The following is a 9827-nucleotide window of genomic DNA, read 5'->3' as shown; positions in this document are numbered from 1 at the left end:
AAAAATAATATAGTTCAAAAGTTGAACAAAAAAATTTCAAAAGTGAAAAAGAACAAGCATGCTTCAGTAAACATTTGCTCCTTCCTGTATGTCCCAGGAAAATGAAACCAATATATTCTATTTTCAGTTCCCACTGAAGGATCTTAAATTAGTAGTAGTAATACATTGCAACATAAGTAAAACACTAGAATCCATTTCCTTATTAAATGGACTTTAAATGAGTACCTACTGTATGCCAGATATTATTTTGGGTACTTCAAATAAAATTAGCCCATGTTTCAAGGAAGTGGGAAAAAAATGAAAAGGATAGTATGCCAGACATTATGTTAGGTACTACAAGTAAAATTATCCTGTTTCAAGGTAGTAAAAAGAATGACAGTGCTAGCCAAACCCATTAGTGCACACTTTTAATCCCAACTACTCAGGAAGTTGAGGCAGGAGGATTGCCAGCCTGGGCAAATAACAGAGACCATATCTCAAAATAAAAATAAAAAGAGCTGGACTTAAGTAACTTAGTGGTAGATCTCCCCTGGGTCCATTTCCAGTACTGGGGGGAAAAAACTTGTTTTTGTTTTTGTTTTGTTTTGTTTTTAAAGAGATGGGAATGTAGCTCAGTTGTACAGTATTTGCCTAGAATGTGTGAACCCCTGGGTTCAATCCCTAGTACTATTAAAATATAAAAATAAAAAAGAATAACAGTATTAACTGAAATTTAAAACTTTGTTTCCTCCCTCAAAAGTTTCATTAGACAGCTGGCAGGCAGGGAAGGTGAGCCTCCAATCAAATACAGTTTCTCCAAATTCTCCAAGTCCCATATAATTAGGTAGGACAACAGTTTTCTCAAGGCAAAAGCTTATAGTTATGACTCTTCACAATTTAGAAAGAGGCACTAATTTCTCCAAGTTAATATAGATAAAGAAAACTGATACTTTAGTCTTTTTATGTTTTAGTATTATCTCTACGTTGTCTGAATGTTTTCTAAATTGATGTAGACTGTGTCTAGCACCATGTCTAGGCTTATAAAATTTCTTTTTAACAGGTAGGGTTGTGGCTCAGAGGTAGAGTGCTTACCTAACATTCATGAGTCCCTAGAGTCAATTCCCAAACTGAAAAAAAAAAAAATTTTAATCCACTAGCAGTTCAAAAAAAAGCATTAGCTCAATGGGGGAGAATAGATGCTTATTCTTAGGTGCCATAAATATTTGAAAATCTGCACATGATCATATATTTAAAGATGAAATAAGGGGCTAGGGATGTGACTCAAGTGGTAGCGCGCTCACGTAGCCTGCGTGAGGCACTGGGTTTGAGTCTCAGCACCACATAAAAATAAAATAAAGATATTGTGTTCACCTAAAACTAAAAAATAAAAAATATTTTTTAAAAAATGATGAAATAAAAATATTGTAAGTTGGAGCTACATAATATCAACACAAAATAGAGGTGGAAGGGGATACAATATCTTCAAAATACCATCATGCTACATCAATTTAAATTCAACAGAGACCAGTTTTAATACCAAACCAGGTTTAAAGAGACAATTTTTTTGTATTTTTCTAATAACAGCTAAAGCAATATTTACCAAAGTGTGGTATATATTCCACTTTTAATTTTGATTTAATTTTTTATTTTAGTATGTATTAGAAAACTATAACATACCAAATGGGAGTTCAGAAATACAGTCGTTTAGAATGAAGCTAAAGTAAATAAAGTTTTTTAAAATTTCTACTCATTTAAACAAAAACAATATAGTAGTATGCAGGAATGGCAAAATGGGGAGTACTATCATAAAGATAGTATTTGTATTCAAGTGGCTGAATTATGGGAAACACTGGGAAAAACTCAATCTGGGGGCTAGTCAGTAGAGGGGTGTTCTCTATTTCGAGTAAAGGTATTTCATCAGCACCTGTTCTGATTCCATGCTCACTTAGCAACTTCCTGATTAATAATTCAACTTCCCAAGTACTTTGATACTGGGAAAGAAGATGACATGAATAAGACATATCAGCCCTACTTGCTTCCCAACATGAACTCATGTTGAGGTTCTGGTTTTGAAATCAGTATCATTTGAGTTTAGCTAGTGTTCCTGAGAGGTCCTTCTTGTAATCAACCAGCCCTCCTTGATGATAAAGTGCATTCAGTGGCACCCTAAACACTGTTACAGACATATTTAATGAGTGCTTAAATGAGTGAAGGTGAAGGATAAAAACCAAATAATATATCAGAGTACCTTGAACAATCCTTCCTAAGTCTAAACGGTCCTCCTGCCCCTTTGCCATAAAACAATGGTTCATCAGTGAAACCATAGAATCTGGTAAATAGTCACTAGGAAAACACAGGACACTAGGGTCCAGCCCTTTCCACTTCCACTAGATGTTGTTTGCCTCTGAGAACAAAGAAAGCTGACTTCTCTGTGTTCCAAATGGCACCAGAATAGTAATTTGTGAATGTCACCACTATCCCTCATCCTGGGTCTAAAATGGAGGAAGAAGAGGAGGGAGAAATGGAAAGGGAGGGAGAGGAAGGGAGAAAAGTAGGGGAAGGTGAAAGGAGGAGTAAAAGAAAAAGAAGAGGAAGGAGGAGAAGGGGTGGGGGGAAAAAAAAGAGAAGAAGAAGGAAAAGACAACCTTAAGAGAAATTCCCAGATCCATGGATAGATCTAGTCAGTAGTGAACAGACTGTTCATGAACCTTGACCATGTATGAATCTTTTCTACACTTCATAAAATTAAAATATTGAAGCTCTTGTACAGGGAGGAAATCAACAGCAATTCACTGAAAATTCAGAATCTGGTAATCTCTGATTGTCCATTTATTTACCATATGATATTGGGAAAATTATTCAGTTTATTTCATTAAAATGAGGATAACCAGGGCCACTATATACAGTTGTGGAGGGTATGCTCTACACGGATAACCAGGGCCACTATATACAGTTGTGGAGGGTATGCTCTACACAAAGGCACCAAACCAAAAGGCAAGGAGCTGAACCCTATCTGTACTTGAGTTAGCCCCCTGTGTCCCTTCACTGACATATCTCCCTATGTCAGGTACCATTTTCTAATCCTCACAAAGGATAATTCCCTCCATTTTAAGTACTTAAATGATTTCTGTTTTTCTGGTTGGTCCCTGACTTACATAGGGGTTTTACTTACTAAATATGCCTTTTAGAATTCTAAATCTTTTATATGGTGCTTAATAAAAAGACTATCATGGCTGGGCATAATGGTGCACGCCTGTTATCCCAGCAGCTTGGGAGGCTGAGGCAGGAGGATCACAAGTTTAAAGCCAGCCTCAGCAACAGTGAGGTGCTAAGCAACTCAGTGAGTCTAAATAAAATATAAAATAGGCTGGGGTTGTGGCTCAGTAGTCAAGTGCCCCTGAGTTCAATCCCCAGTACCTGCCCACCACCAAAAAAAAAAAAGACTATCACTTTAGGACCTAATAAGAAGTCATGTACACTTACTGCATCCACTTTCTTTCCATCCCCAAACCATTTCAATCTGACATCTGCCCCATTGCTTCACTGAAACTGCTATTGTCAAGGTCACATTGACCTCCCTTTTTCTAAGTGTTGACAGTTTTTAATTCTTTTTTTAAAAACATTTATTTTTTAAGTTATAGGTGGACACAATATCTTTATTTTATTTTTATGTGGTGCTGAGGATCAAACCCAGTGCCTCACACATACTAGGCGAGTGTTCTACCTCTGAGCCACAACCCCAGCCTGACAGTTTTTAATTCTTAGTCTAACAAACCTCTTAGCAGTCTTTGACACCACGTTAGCTGCTGTTGCTTTATGAAAATGTCTCTATGTGTTATTGGAGAGCCATGTGGAAAAAGATAGTATTGGACTTGTTCCTCACACCATATAACAAAATAAAAAATTCAAATATAAAAACAAACTATGCAAGAACTAGAAGAAAATATTGACGAATCCCCTATACTTGCAAAAACTTTTCTGCCTATTATACAGAAAGAACAATTTTATATGACTACATAAAGATTAAAAAATGAAACTTTTCATGGCAAAAAAAAAGTTACCATCACAAAATCGAAAGATAAATGATGAACTGAAAAAAAAATACTTCCAACATAAATCAAGAAAAAAGGGACAAAATCTATAATAAAATCTTCTAAAAGTAAAAAAGAAAAAAATTGACAAATCTAAATAAAAATGGTCAAGAGATATTTTAAAAGTTCAGAGAAAAAGAAAAGCAAATAACTCTGGAATACATAAAGAGATTGCCAACTTCATTTGTTACGAGAGCAATGCAAATTAAAATAATAGTGAGATACATTTTTCTCATGCTGTAAAATGGCAGACCCTGTTAGGCTCTGAAATAACTGGCAAATTGTTGTTGGAGATACTTCATGGCATAACTTTGAAGGAAGAAAATTTGACCATCTTTAGCAAAATAACATATCATTTACCATTTGATCCAGAAATTCTGTCTTTAGTATTTATCTCTAAGATATACTGACAAAAAGTACAAAAGGATTTTACACAAAGTTATTGCAGGGCTAAAAGGTAAAGACTGAAAAAGTCTCCAAAGACCCTCAATAGTTAATAGAAACATTTACCAATGGAGTATTCTGCAGCCATAAAAAGTAAAGAAGATTATGCCTTTATACTGCTATGGAATGACCAGCAGGATGTATTATTGTAAATAAGCCAGAGTAATGTGTCCAGTTCATTAGATATCTAAAAAGAGACATATTTGATGGCATAGTTTTAAATGAAAATATAAATCAAAAGATTAATAAAATGACTTCCCATAAGAAAGAAAAGAGGGAACAGGTAAAGGAATAGAGTGATATGTGCTAGGCAATTCTGAATGAATTTGGTTGTGAAACCATATGGCTGTTACACAAAATTATAAAACAAAATTAAATCAAAATTTTAAAAGCAACCTAAAATTTAACACAAAAGGAAACAGAAGACCCTAAATAATGTGTGTTTACAATAGCCAAGCTGTGGAACCAAAGTGGGTGCCCTTCAACAGAAGAATGGATAAATAAAATGTGGTATATATACACAATGGAATATTACTCAGCCATAAAGAAGAATGAAATTATGGCATTTTCTGGTAAATGGATGGAACTGGAGATACTGTCATGCTAAGTGAAATAAGCCAATCCCAAAAGCAAAGGGCAAATGTTCTCTCTGTTATGTGGATGCTAACTCACAATAGGGGGTGAGGGGAATAGAAGTTCATTGGATTAAACAAGGGAGAATGAAGGGAAGGGAAAGAGAGAGGAATAGGAAAGACAATAGAATGATTGGACACAATTTTCCCGTATTCATATACAAATACACAACTAGTGTAACTCCACATAATGTACAATCACAAAAATGGGAAATTATATTCCATGTATGCATAATATGTTAAAGTACACTCTACTGTCATGTATATCTGAAAAATTTTTTTTTTGTATTGAGGATTGAACCCAGAGGTGCTTAACCACTGAGCCACATTCCCAACCCTTTTTTATATGTTATTTAGAGATAGGATCTTGCTGAGTTGCTAAGTGCCTCCCTAAATTGCTGAGTCTGGCTTTGAGCATGCAATCCTCCTGCCTTTTTTCCTTGAGCCACGGGGATTACAGGCATGCACCACCACGCCTGGCTAAAAAGAATTTTTTAAAAAGAATTAATAAAAATATAAATAAATACATATATGTTCAGTTATAACTTAACCACACAGAGAGAATTATTTCAGATTATTTAAAATACTATAATTTGACAATATGTTCCTACTACGAGAGACTCAAATGGGAAAAGAACTGCTAAACAGTTAATAATTTTGGAAATCATATTGTTTGTAATAAAATGGTATATAATTAGATTAATGTTGTTAAGAACTAAGGTTTGTAATATGAGAGATAACAAATTGAAATACAAAATCAAATTTAAAAGACAATACAAAGGATTAATGAAAAGTTGGTTCTTTGAAAAGAAAAACAAGATCCATAAACACTTAGCCAAACCAACCAAAAGAAAAAAAAGACCTAAACTTATAAAATTAGAGATGAAAAAAGAAAATCATCACAGAAATCTAGAGGATCATTAGGGACTATTTTGAAAACTTATACTCCAATAAATTGGAAAGTCTAAAAAAAGGAATACATTTCTAGGCATACATGACCTGCCCAAATTGAATTAAGAGGACATGGAAAATCTGAACATACAAATAACTAGAAAGAGATAGAAGCAATGTTGGAAAAGCCCAGTAACAGATGGAGTCTGAGCTAACTTCTACCAGACCTGTAAGGAAGAACCAAGGTCATTGCTCTTCAAATTATTCCATGAAATAGAAAGGGGTGGAACACTTCCAAATGCAATCTATGAAGCCAGTATCACCCTGATATCAAAACCATATAAGGACACATCAAGGAAAGAAAACTGCAGGCCAGTATCCCTGATGAAATTACATGCAAAAATATTTAATAAATTATTAAAAAATTGTATCCAACACAATATTAAGAAGATTGTGCAGGATGAACAATTTGGTTTCATTCTGGGGTTGCAAGGATAGTTTAACATACACAATCAATAAATGTAATTCACCACATAAATAGAAATAAGGACAAAAATCACATAGTCATCTCAATGTATGCACAGAAAGTCTTCAACAAAATTCAGTACCCATTCAAGATACAAACACTGAAGAAACTAAGGATAGAAATAACTCACCTCAACATCATAAAGCCTATATATGACAAACCCAAAGTCAACATCATAGTGAATGAGGAGAAACTAAAAGCATTTCCTTTAAAATCTAGAAAAATGTTCCCTCTCACCACTCCTATTCAATATAGTTCTAGAAATTCTAGCCAGAGCAATTAGGCAAGAGAAAGAACTTAAAAGCACAAGAATATCAAAGGAGGAAGTCAATTTATCACTATTTGTAGATGATATGAACCTATACTTAGAAGATCCAAAAAACTTCACCCCCAGTGTCTCAGGAGGCTGAGGCAAAGGATCCTGAGTTCAAAACCAGCCTCAGCAGCTTAGTGAGGTCCTAAGGCAACTCAGAGAGACCCTGCCTTAGTACCTCATTGAAGAAAGAAATTGAAGAAAACACTAGAATATGGAAAGTCCTTCCATGCTCATAAACAGGCAGAATTACTGTTGTTAGAATGGACACATTACCAAAAGCAATATACAGATTCATTGCAATACCCATCAAAATACAAATGATGTTCTTCACAGAACTAGGAAAAAAGAAAAGGCCTAAAACAACAACTTTCTCATTAGAATGCTAAAACTCAGGAACTAATGCCAAGAATTAATAAATGGACAGCATCAAATTAAAAAGTCCTGCATAGCAGCTGGCACAGTGGTGCATGCCTGTAATACCAGCGGCTTGGGAGGCTGAGGTAGGAGGATTGTGAGTTCAAAGCCAGCCTCAGCAACTTAGCAAGGCACTTAGCAACTCAGCGAGACCTGTGTCTACATAAAATATAAAAAGGCAGGGGTGGGAGGGACTGGGGTTGTAGCTCAGTGGTAGAGCACTTACCTAGCACATGTGAGGCACTGGGTTTGATCCTAAACACCACATAAAAGTAAATAAACAAAATAAGGGTGTTGCATCCATCTACAACTAAAAAAAAATTAAAAAAGAAAATCCTGCATAGCAAAGAAAATAATCAAGAATATTAAGAGAAATCCTTTGCCAGTCACAGAGGATTAATATCCAGAATATATAAAGAATAATCCACAAAGTTAACCCCCAAAAATAACAATAATAATCCAATTAACAAATGGGCAAATGAACTAAACAGACATGTCTCAAAATAAGAAATAGTCAACAAATACATGAAAAACTGTTCAATATCTTTAACAATTAGGGAAATGCAAATCAAAACTACACTGAGATTTCACTCCAGTCAGAATGGCAACCATCAAGAATACAAACAATAATAAATTCTGGAAAGGATATGGAGAAAAAGGAACACTTTTACATTGTTGGTAGGGTTGTAAATTAGTGTATTCACTATGGAAATTAGTATGGAAGTTCCTCAAAAGACTAGGAATGGAATCACCATATGACACAGCTATACCACTCCTCAGTATTTATCCTAAAAATTGAAGCCAGCATGGTATAGAGATCCATGATATATATGTTTATATCAGTTCAATCCACAATAGCTAAACCATGGAACCATCAATGGATGAGTGAATAAAGAAAATGTAGTATATATACACAATGAAGTTTTATTAAGTTATAAAGAAAAATTAAATTACATTATTGACAGGAAAATAGATGGAACTTTAGAACATTGTGTTAAAACAAAATAAGCAAAACTCAAAAAATCAAGGATCATCTGTTTTCTTATATGTGGAAGATAGAGAGGAAAAAAGGAAAAGAAATATTGGGGGTGGGCACATGAAAAATATAAGGGAGTAGAGAAAATCTAAGGGGAAACAGTAGAGGAAAGGGACCAGGGTTAGGATTAGGGAGAAGAGGGAAAGGTAATGGGGAATAATATTGGCCAAATTATATTGTCATATTGTGTGCATAAATGAATACGTAACAATGAATCCAAACATTATGTATAGTTACAATGTATCAGTAAAAATATGGGAAAGAGAAGAAAAAAGAAATAAAATCAGAGTGAAGAAATAAGTCTGTATTTTTAAATTTTAATTGAAGCTATTGATATGAAACCATAACATATTACCTGGAAAAAAATAACTCCCTAACTATCCATTAGAAAAATCTACAAATAATGATCAGTACACTAGCATTAAGCATGTTAGCACACAGATTGTGGTCTCTCCAAGAAACCAACTTCCTTAGCAAAAAGCAAGGAAACTTCCAAAAACCAAAAACGTATAAGAAACCAACTGAAGTGGGCTCTCACTGACCAAACCTGGGACAATTTGAGCAACAAAGTAAACAATTATAGTAACATAGTATAACCTATGGAATAAAGAAAGAACCCTTGATAATAAATAAGTAAATAAGAAAGGATGAAAATCTCTTTCAGCAGAATTCTAACTAATAAAACTAATAGAGACTTTTTAGTCACCATCTTGCAACTATCACAGTAATATTTGATTCTGGTTTACTAAAACCAACAGCTGAAAGTTTGATGGGAAAAAGGAATGTTAATAAGGTGTCTCCCAATTTTTTTTATCAATTATAAAGAAAAATAAGAACCATAGAATGGAGAAAACAGGCACACACTATTTTAACCAAATGATCAGTTAACAGTTCTATCCTGGTTATCTATTACTGTATAACAAACTACTCCAAAATTTGATGACTTAAGACAATTTTTTATTGTCTCTTGTGGTTTTGTGGGTTGGGATTTTTCTTTTTTTTAAGTTTTTTTTTTTTTTTTTGGTTGTATGTGGACACAATACCTTTATTTTATTTATTTATTTTTATGTGGTGCTGAGGATCGTATGAGATCATTTATTTGTTGGTTTTTTCTTTTTTTAAGGAATGAACTCCAAGCAATGAATTTTCCTCTTAGAACTGCTTTCAATGTGTCCCATAGATTCCGATATGTTGTGTCTATGTTTTCATTTATCTCTAAGAATTTTTTAATTTCCTCCTTGATGTCTTCTATAACCCATTGATCATTCAGTAACCTATTGTTCATTCTCCAAGTGATGTATGCTTTTTCCTTCCTTCTTTTATTGTTGATTTTCAGTTTCATTCCATTATGATCACATAAGATGCATGGCATTATCTCTACTCCTTTATATTGTCTAAGAGTTGCCCTGTGACATAATATATGATCTATTTTTGAGAAGGATCCATGTGCTGCTGAGAAAAAAGTGTAACTGCTTGATGTTGGGTGGTATACTCTATA

This window comes from Marmota monax, unplaced genomic scaffold (assembly GCF_021218885.2).
Source record: "Marmota monax isolate L192 unplaced genomic scaffold, Marmota_monax_Labrador192_F-V1.1 WCK01_AAM20220418_F8-fsc00037, whole genome shotgun sequence".
NCBI lineage: Eukaryota > Metazoa > Chordata > Mammalia > Rodentia > Sciuridae > Marmota > Marmota monax.
This window is presented reverse-complemented; position numbering follows the sequence as displayed.